General features: G+C 42.5%; 1 pseudogene; it reads left to right on the top strand.

The window, feature by feature from the left end:
* The first annotated feature begins 8 nt into the window (after positions 1 to 8).
* LOC102865695 lies at positions 9 to 1,139 on the top strand (annotated as a pseudogene).
* The last annotated feature ends 7,726 nt before the right edge of the window (positions 1,140 to 8,865 follow it).

The following is an 8,865-nucleotide window of genomic DNA, read 5'->3' as shown; positions in this document are numbered from 1 at the left end:
TGCTGAAGCTGGAGAGAATTAAAGACTATCTTCTCATGGAGGAAGAATTCATTAGGAATCAGGAGCAGATGAAGCCACTAGAAGAAAAGCAAGAGGAGGAGAGGTCAAAGGTGGATGACCTGCGGGGGACCCCAATGTCAGTGGGAACGTTGGAGGAGATCATTGACGACAACCACGCCATCGTGTCCACGTCCGTGGGCTCAGAGCACTACGTTAGCATTCTTTCGTTTGTGGACAAGGATCTCCTGGAGCCAGGCTGCTCTGTCCTGCTCAACCACAAGGTGCATGCTGTGATTGGAGTGCTGATGGATGACACCGATCCCCTCGTCACAGTGATGAAAGTAGAAAAGGCCCCCCAGGAGACCTATGCTGACATTGGGGGACTTGACAACCAAATCCAAGAAATTAAGGAATCCGTGGAGCTGCCGCTTACTCATCCTGAGTATTATGAAGAGATGGGCATCAAGCCCCCGAAGGGAGTCATTCTCTATGGCCCGCCTGGCACAGGTAAAACATTACTAGCCAAAGCAGTAGCAAACCAGACCTCGGCCACTTTCCTGAGAGTGGTTGGATCCGAACTTATCCAGAAGTACCTGGGCGATGGGCCCAAGCTCGTGCGGGAGTTGTTCCGCGTGGCCGAGGAGCACGCCCCGTCCATCGTGTTCATAGACGAGCTCGATGCCATCGGGACAAAAAGATACGACTCAAATTCTGGTCGGGAGAGAGAGATCCAGCGAACAATGTTGGAACTCTTGAACCAGTTGGACGGATTTGATTCACGGGGAGATGTAAAAGTTATCATGGCCACAAACCGGATAGAAACCTTAGATCCAGCACTCATCAGACCAGGCCGCATTGACAGGAAGATCGAGTTCCCCCTGCCAGATGAGAAGACCAAGAAGCGCATCTTTCAGATTCACACAAGCAGGATGACCTTGGCCGATGATGTAACCTTGGATGACCTGATAATGGCTAAAGATGACCTCTCTGGAGCGGACATCAAGGCGATCTGCACAGAAGCTGGGCTCATGGCCTTGAGAGAACGGAGAATGAAAGTCACAAACGAAGACTTCAAAAAATCGAAAGAAAATGTTCTCTATAAGACACAAGAGGGCACCCCCGAGGGACTCTATCTCTGAGTGAACATATGCCCGGGACAAGGGCCCAGAGGATCCATATCCCGTTGAATTTTAGTAACCAAACAGTGCGTGCCCAGCGGGCTTCCCCGTTGGTCGGTCAGCGTGCAGTGTGTTCCAATAAAGCTACTCTTTCGGAAAAAAAAAAAATACATGTTTGTGGAATGGATAAAAGAATGAAGTCAATCTCAAGCCATGTCTTCCCGCCATCACCACTACGATGTTGCATTATACTTGAGGTCTCAGGTACGATAATAAATCAAAATAAACAATAACCAAAAATATAAAGACAACCAAAATAAATAGACAATTTCACTTCCAGAAAGGACAAGAGAAAGCTGTCATCGTTCGAAGGTTTTGATTATGCAAAAGCAATCTGGGAAGATCAGTGGAAAAATTAGTTGAATAAACAAGGCTGTTTTCCAAGGTGGCCAGAACCAAGCAAGATTACAATTTTGTGAAGATGCATCTACAGCTTTACAGTACTTTGCATGCAGAACTAGGAGGGAAATGCCATAGGAAAAGGCCAAAGGCAGATTACCCAATAAGCAAGGTAAAGATGTGCTTAGGGCATCAACGAAATAGAGGTATCAGTTGTCCCAAGAACAGACACATATATGCCATGTAGACAAGACACAGGGGATTGTAAAACTGTGGAAGGGACCTGGCAGGACACTAAGTGAAACTTACACCAACTCCGGTGTGTGAGAAGGTGCCAGCTGGAAAGGAAGGCAGCATAGAGTCATGAGTGTCAGGTGGTTTAAGCTTCGAGGACCTTATCATTTGAAGAACTGCTTTGAAGACCTCTGTCTACTACAGGCCTTGCCCATGTAACTGAAACCCCTCTTACTGGCCGGTCTCTTGGGAGTATACGATTTCTTTCTAATAAACAAGAAGTGGAGAGAGGTTATGGAGTCTAACTCTTGCTACATTCACTCAATATGCAACGAGATCCAACATGGTCACTGGATAAGGGCAGATGATATGAACAGATAACAGATGTCTGATCCATTCTGAGAGAACTGTCTTCTACATTCATGTCTGCTCACCCAGCGACTCCAGCGAAAAGGAACAGCAATGGCCTTGACACACACACACAAGGGTTTGCTCCTGAGCACATTCTGGTGAGAAAACCAATGAGAACTTGTCCCACGGGGCACACAAAAGAGAAGGTACTTAAATAAGTTGAGCACTGAAACAATTATGAACAATAATATTTATAAATAGAATTTTAAAATATTCCAGAAATATTGCAAAAGTCATCTAGCATGGACTTCATATAACACCAATATGGGCAATACTTTCACACAATACTAACATGTTGTTGTTGTTTTTATGTGACGTTGAGTCGTTTGCGACTCATAGCGACCCTATGTACATCAGTTCTACACCCTGCTCTATCCTGTGCCAATCACATTGCCTCTGACACACCCATCCCGATTACCCCAGGCACTGAATCAATCCACCTCATAGAGGGTCTTCCCCTTCTGCGCTGTCCCTCTACCCTACCAAGCATGATGTCCCTCTTCAAGGACCTGTCTCTCCTTGCAACATGTCCAAAGTATGTCAGACGAAGCCCCAGAATCCTTGCCTCCAAGGAGTAGCCTGGTTTAACCCTCTCGAGGATGAATCTATTTGTTTTCTTGGCAGTCCATGGTACATTCAATACTCTTCTCCAGCACCACAGCTTTTTTTTTTAATATTTGTTATGTTAGTATTGTACCTATGTACAATACTAACATAACAAATATTAAAAAATACTAGACATTTTCTTTGTTGTAGATTATGTGTACTTTTTTGTAAAAACATGTGTCATCTATAGCAAAAATCTTAGTACCTTGCATCCATTAAAAAGTCTAAATCCAGTTCATCTCATTCCTCTAAAATGGCATTCAGTTACTAATATCATAGTTACATTTAAAAAGAAGTTGCACCGTCCAGAGCTACGGCACACACAAACATACATTCAGGTGAGTAGGTAAACTGCAGATTAGCAGTGTTCAGGCTGCTTACACACCTTAATCTGGCTCCATTCATAACATAGGCAAAACTGTAGAACATTTAACAATAAACTTAATAAGGTATTTTTACAGACATGTTGTTGTTGTTGTTGTTGTTATGTGTCGTCGAGTCGCCTGAGACCCATAGCGACCCTACAACAGTCTTAAACCCTGCTCTATCTTATGCCAATCTGTCTTGGAACACACCTACCCCATTACCCCAGTCACTGAATCAGTCCACCTCATAGAGGGTCTTCCTCTCCTGTGCTGTCTCTCCCTCCACCTTCCCAAGCATGACGTCCTTCTCCAAGAATTGGTCCCTCCTTGCAACTATGTCAGACGAAGCTTCAGAATCCTTGCCTCCAAGGAGCAGCCTGGTTTAACCCTCTCTAGCATGAACCTGTTCGTTTTCTTAGCAGTCCTTGGTCTATTCAAACTCTTCTCCAACACCATAGCATAATTCTCCTCTGTCCTCCCTAGTCATTGTCCAACTCTCTGATGCATAGCAAATGATTGTAAAGACCATGGTCTGTATCAGGCACACCTTAAAGAGATTTGAGGCACTGAACACCAATGACCGAAGATCTGATGAGTTGTGGGATGACATTAAGGATATCATCCATAAAGAGAGCAAAGGGGTATTACAAAGATGGGGGAGAAATAAAAAAACCAAAATGGATGTGAGAAGAGACTTTTAAAATTGCCCAAGAACATCAAGAAGACAAAGCAGAAGGAAGAGAAGCAGAGTAAAACAGCTGAACAGAAGATTTCAAAAGGCAGCTCAAGAAAACAAAGTATTATAATGAAATGTGCAAAATGCTGGAGTTGGAGAATAAAAAAGGAAGAACTCGAGCTCAAGCTGAAAAAGAACTGAAAATTCAAGCATTGAGTTGCAACACTGAGAGATGCTACGGGCAAAATCTTGAATGATCCAGAAAGTATTAAAAGAAGATGAAAGGAATACACGGAGTCACTGTACCAAAAAGAACTGGCTAACATTGAAATGGTTCATAAAATACCATATGATCAAGAGCCAATGGTAATGAAGGAAGAAGTTCAAGTTGCACTGAAGACATCGGCTAAAAATTAGGCCCCAGCAATCAACGGGATATCAACTGACATGTTTCAATTAGCAGATGCTGCACTGGACGTGCTCACCAGTCTATTTCAGGAAATTAGGAGGACAGGTGCCTGGCCGACTGATTAGAAGAAATCTATATTCGTTCTCATTTCAAAGAAAGGTGACCCAACAGAATGTGAAAATTAATGAACAATAGCATTACTATCACATACAAGCAAAATACTGCTAAGATCATTAAAAAATGGCTAGAATAGTACATTGAGAAATGCCAGAAATTCAAGCTGGGTTTAGAAGAGGCATGGGCAACAGGGATATCATAGCTGATGTCAGATGGATACTGGCTGAAAGTAGAGAATACCAGAAGGATATCTATCTGTGCCTTACTGACTATGCAAAGGCATTCAATAGTGTGGGTCATAACAACATTGAGAATGGTTAACACTGAGGAAAAATGGGAATCCCAGAACAATTAATTATGATCATATGAACCCTATAGACACTGTTGTCCAAAAAGAGCAAGGGAACACTGCATAATTTAAAAACAGGAAAGGTTTGAATAAGGGCTATATCCTTTCTCCATACCTATTCAATCTGTATCCTGAGCAACTCATTCGAGAAGCTAGACTCTATGAAGAATGTGTTATCAGAATCAGAGGAAGACTCACCAACAAACTGCATTATGCAGTTGTACAGTCTTGCTTGTTGAAAGTGAGGAGGACTTGAAATACTTGCTGCAGAAGATCAAAGACTACGGCATTCAATTTAGATTACATCTCAACATCAAGGAAACAAAAATCTTCACCACTAGAGCAATAAGCAACATCTTTATAAAGACAAGATTGAAACTGTCTATGATTTAATCTCATTTGAATTCACAATCAACAACATTGGTGCCAACAGTCATGAGATCAGGAACCGTACTGCATTAGGAAAGTCTGCTGTCAGGGACCTCTCCAAGTTACTGAGGAGCAATGATGTCAGTTTAAAGACTGCTTGCTTAATTTAGGACACGGTGTCTTTAGTCACTTGCTGTGCATCTGAAAGTCTGACAATAAATAAAGATGACAGAAGACTTGATGCCTTTGAGTTATGGTGTTGGAGAAGAGTGCTGAATATTCCATGGACTGACAAAAGAACAAACATATACACTGGAGAAAGTGTAGCCAGAGGGCTCCTTAGAAGCAAGCTTCATCTCACACACTTTGGGCATTTTGTTAAGAGGGGCTATTCCTTGGAAAAGGACATCATGCTTAAAAGGTGGAGGGTCAGTGAAAGGGAAGGAGACCCTTAACAAGATGAGTTGACATAGTGGCTGCAATAATGGACTCAAGTATGTCAGAGATCATGAGGATGGCACAGGATAGGGCAGAGTAGGATCATTATGACTCATACTAGACTTGATGACGCGTAACAACAACATGAATAAACATTAAACCACAGAAAAGAGAGGCGTGATGAATGGCTGGAGAGATCTATTCTATTCTTTGATAGAAACTCAAAACTGTATAATCACAGGATTTAATGCCTTTGAGCTGTGGTGCTGCAGAAAAATATTGAACATGGACAGCCAGGAGAAAAAACTCAGTCTATCTTGGAGAGGGTGAAATCAAGTTTATCCTTGGAGAAAAGGATTTTGAAGTTCTGTCTCACATACTTTAGGCATATGGCCAGGAGGTATCAGTCCTTGGAGAGGCACATTATGCTTGGAAAGGGGGAGGGACAACACAGGAGAGGAAACAGCGTGAGATGGATTGACATAATGACTGGGGCAACGGGATTAAGTATGTTGGAGTTAGTGAGACTGGCTCAGGATAGGTCAGGGTTCAGAGCTGTTCTACACAGGGTCATTATGAGTCATAGGCAATCTGACAACACATTAACAAGAAGTCTCAAATTAATCTGTGTAATATCATTCCAGGCTGTTCGTTCATAGGGTCGCTATGAGTCGTCTACGACTTGACGGCATTAAACAACAATAACAATGACGATGACCAAGAGAGAGCTACGTTGGCCTAGTGGAAGGAAGCTGTGCTACCAAGCCGAAGGTGGGTGATTGTCAGCTGTGGCCCTCGGCCAGGTTCAAATTGTCTTCCTGTCAAACATTCTTCTAGGTGGTATAGCACTGGTCTGTGCGTTGCTGTACAGAGGTAACTCGTGGTTGCTGTGATGCTGAAGCCTGTGACAGTGATGTGCCAATCGTGGTAATGGGCACCCATGGTGGACAGTGTTGGCTGGAGCTTCCCGACTAAATCAAGCCTGGAAGCAGGAGCGGCATCCACTTCCAAAATGGCTTGCCTCCGGAAACTCTATGTACGAACAGTGCTCAGGCTGTTCGTTCATAGGGTCGCTATGAGTCATCTACGACTCGACGGCACCAAACAACAAGCAACAACAACAATATCATTCCAATTCAAATATCAGTAAGATTTTTAAAATTAAAATTAACAAACAAATTCTAGCGTTCTATGAAAGGTAAACTTTGTAGACTAGGCAATACATTTTAAAAAAAAAAAGAGAGACCATTTTTTTGTGAGCATTCAACAAAATGTACCACAAAGTGGACTAAAAGAGGACAGCACTGATCAAGGGACACACAGACGTGGGTTAGGGACAGAGATGGCTTCAAAACACGCTCACGTGTATACTGAGATTCTGCAGCTACCAACGTGGAAATTCAAACTAGGAAAGGGATGCTAACAATGACCTTGGCTGTCTGTCCATTTGAGAAAAGAATTAAATTCTTTTCATTAACAAGATAAGAAGAATATCAAATAGATTAAAGAGTTGAACATAAAAAAATAATTTAAAAATACATATATATGTATTTTTTTTAACCAAGAAGGTAGTTTTTTATAATTTGGAGATAGTAGTCATCCTAAGCAAGTCACAAAATTCAGAGAGACGTAAAGACAGACTCCACAGAACTGTCTTTATGACAAAAATTACCCATCTATTTACCATATGCTTTTCTTTTTTTAAATTATTGACTGAAAGTCTACAAAGAAGTTCAGTTTTCATTCACTCATTTAGCCAAATCTATGCCTCCTTTTCTCCCCCTTCATTTGTCAAGGCATGTCCTATTCCAGATTGTCAGCTGCATTGCTTGTGATGCCTGATTATCTTTTCTTTTTCCAGGTTGACCTTCCTTTCACCTACTCCAGGACAGTTTTCCTAATCTGGCCATCTTTTTCCTGTTCTCTCCACTATTCCCTCCCACCAGGCCTCCTATTCTTATAACAGTGGACTTATATAGTATTGGTCCTTTTGTGACTACGTTATTTCACTCCACATAATGTCTTCTAAACTTATCCATGTTGCATCCCACACACATTTTAAAAGACAAGCTACCCACTGGCCACAATATTTTTCAATTATAGGCAAAGGCTTAAAGGAATTCAGAAGCAATCATGAACGTCCATGAGAAAATGATAGGCAATCTGATACACAACAGGATAATAAGAGGATTCATTAGAATAAAGCATACTTATAAAAGCTGAGCACAAATGAATTGCACCGCTGGAGCTGCAGCTTTTTCAAGAAAATACATGAAAAGACATTTCCCAATAAAAATACTAATTAAACTGGCAAAGATGCCTGCCATTAGATTGACAAATTTTTAGTGTCCATTTTTAGCAAAAGGGAAACATTCATTCTCAAATTGCAGACCTCAGTGTAAACTGGGTTAGCTTTTAAGAGGGACAAAGTATCATTTTTGCAATGGAGGAAAAAGAGAAAGGAACAGCCTTGCTAAAAAGCAGAGCTATAGCCACACAGAATATATGTTGTTGTTGTTAGGTGTCAACCATGGCTCCTAGCGGCCCTGTGAACAACAGATCTGAACCTCGCACAATCCTGTGTCATCCTCACAGTGTCCGATATACTCAAGCCCATTGTTCAAGTCACTGTGTCAGCCCGTCTTGCTGAGAGTCTTCCTTTAAGTCCTATCAGCTTAAAAAAACTTTATTGATCATGCAAACGCTGTTGTGTTGTTAGTTGCCATCAAGTTGATTACACCCCGTGGCAGTCGCACTCATGCAGAGTACAATCACTCCACAGGGATTGAGGCTGTGACTTTTAAAAGCAAATTGCCGGGCTGCCTTCCAAAGCCCTGAACTGCCAAAGTGTCAGCTCTTGTTGTTTTGTGCCTCCAAGAGTGACCCTATGGACAGCAGATCTGAACCTGGCCCAATCCCATGCCATCATCATGGTGAACGCTTCAGGGTTTCTTCCGCCTGTTGTTGTTGTTGTTGTTATGTGCCGTCGAGTCGTTTGCGACTCATAACGACCCTATGTACAACAGTCCTAAACTCTGCTCTGTCCTGTGCCAATTGCACTGTCTCCGACACTCCCATCCCGATTATCCCAGTCACTGAATCAATCCACCTCAGAGAGGGCCTTCCTCTCCTGCGCTGTCCCTCCACCCTCCCAAGCATGATGTCCTTCTCCAAGGACCGGTCCCTCCTTACATGTCCAAAATATGTCAGACGAAGCCCCAGAATCCTTGCCTCCAAGGAGTAGCCTGGTTTAACCCTCTCCAGGATGAATCTGTTTGTTTTCTTGGTAGTCCATGGTTTGTTCAATACTCTTCTCCAGCATCGCAGCTCAAAGGCATCAATTCTCCTTCTATCCTCCCTAGTCATTGTTCTTC

The sequence above is a fragment of the Elephantulus edwardii genome, unplaced genomic scaffold (genome assembly GCF_000299155.1).
Source record: "Elephantulus edwardii isolate Elephantulus edwardi_28Jun2011 unplaced genomic scaffold, EleEdw1.0 scaffold00121, whole genome shotgun sequence".
NCBI classification, from domain to species: domain Eukaryota; kingdom Metazoa; phylum Chordata; class Mammalia; order Macroscelidea; family Macroscelididae; genus Elephantulus; species Elephantulus edwardii.
The sequence above is the reverse complement of the archived record's forward strand: the minus strand, read 5'-3'. Positions and strand labels throughout refer to the sequence as shown.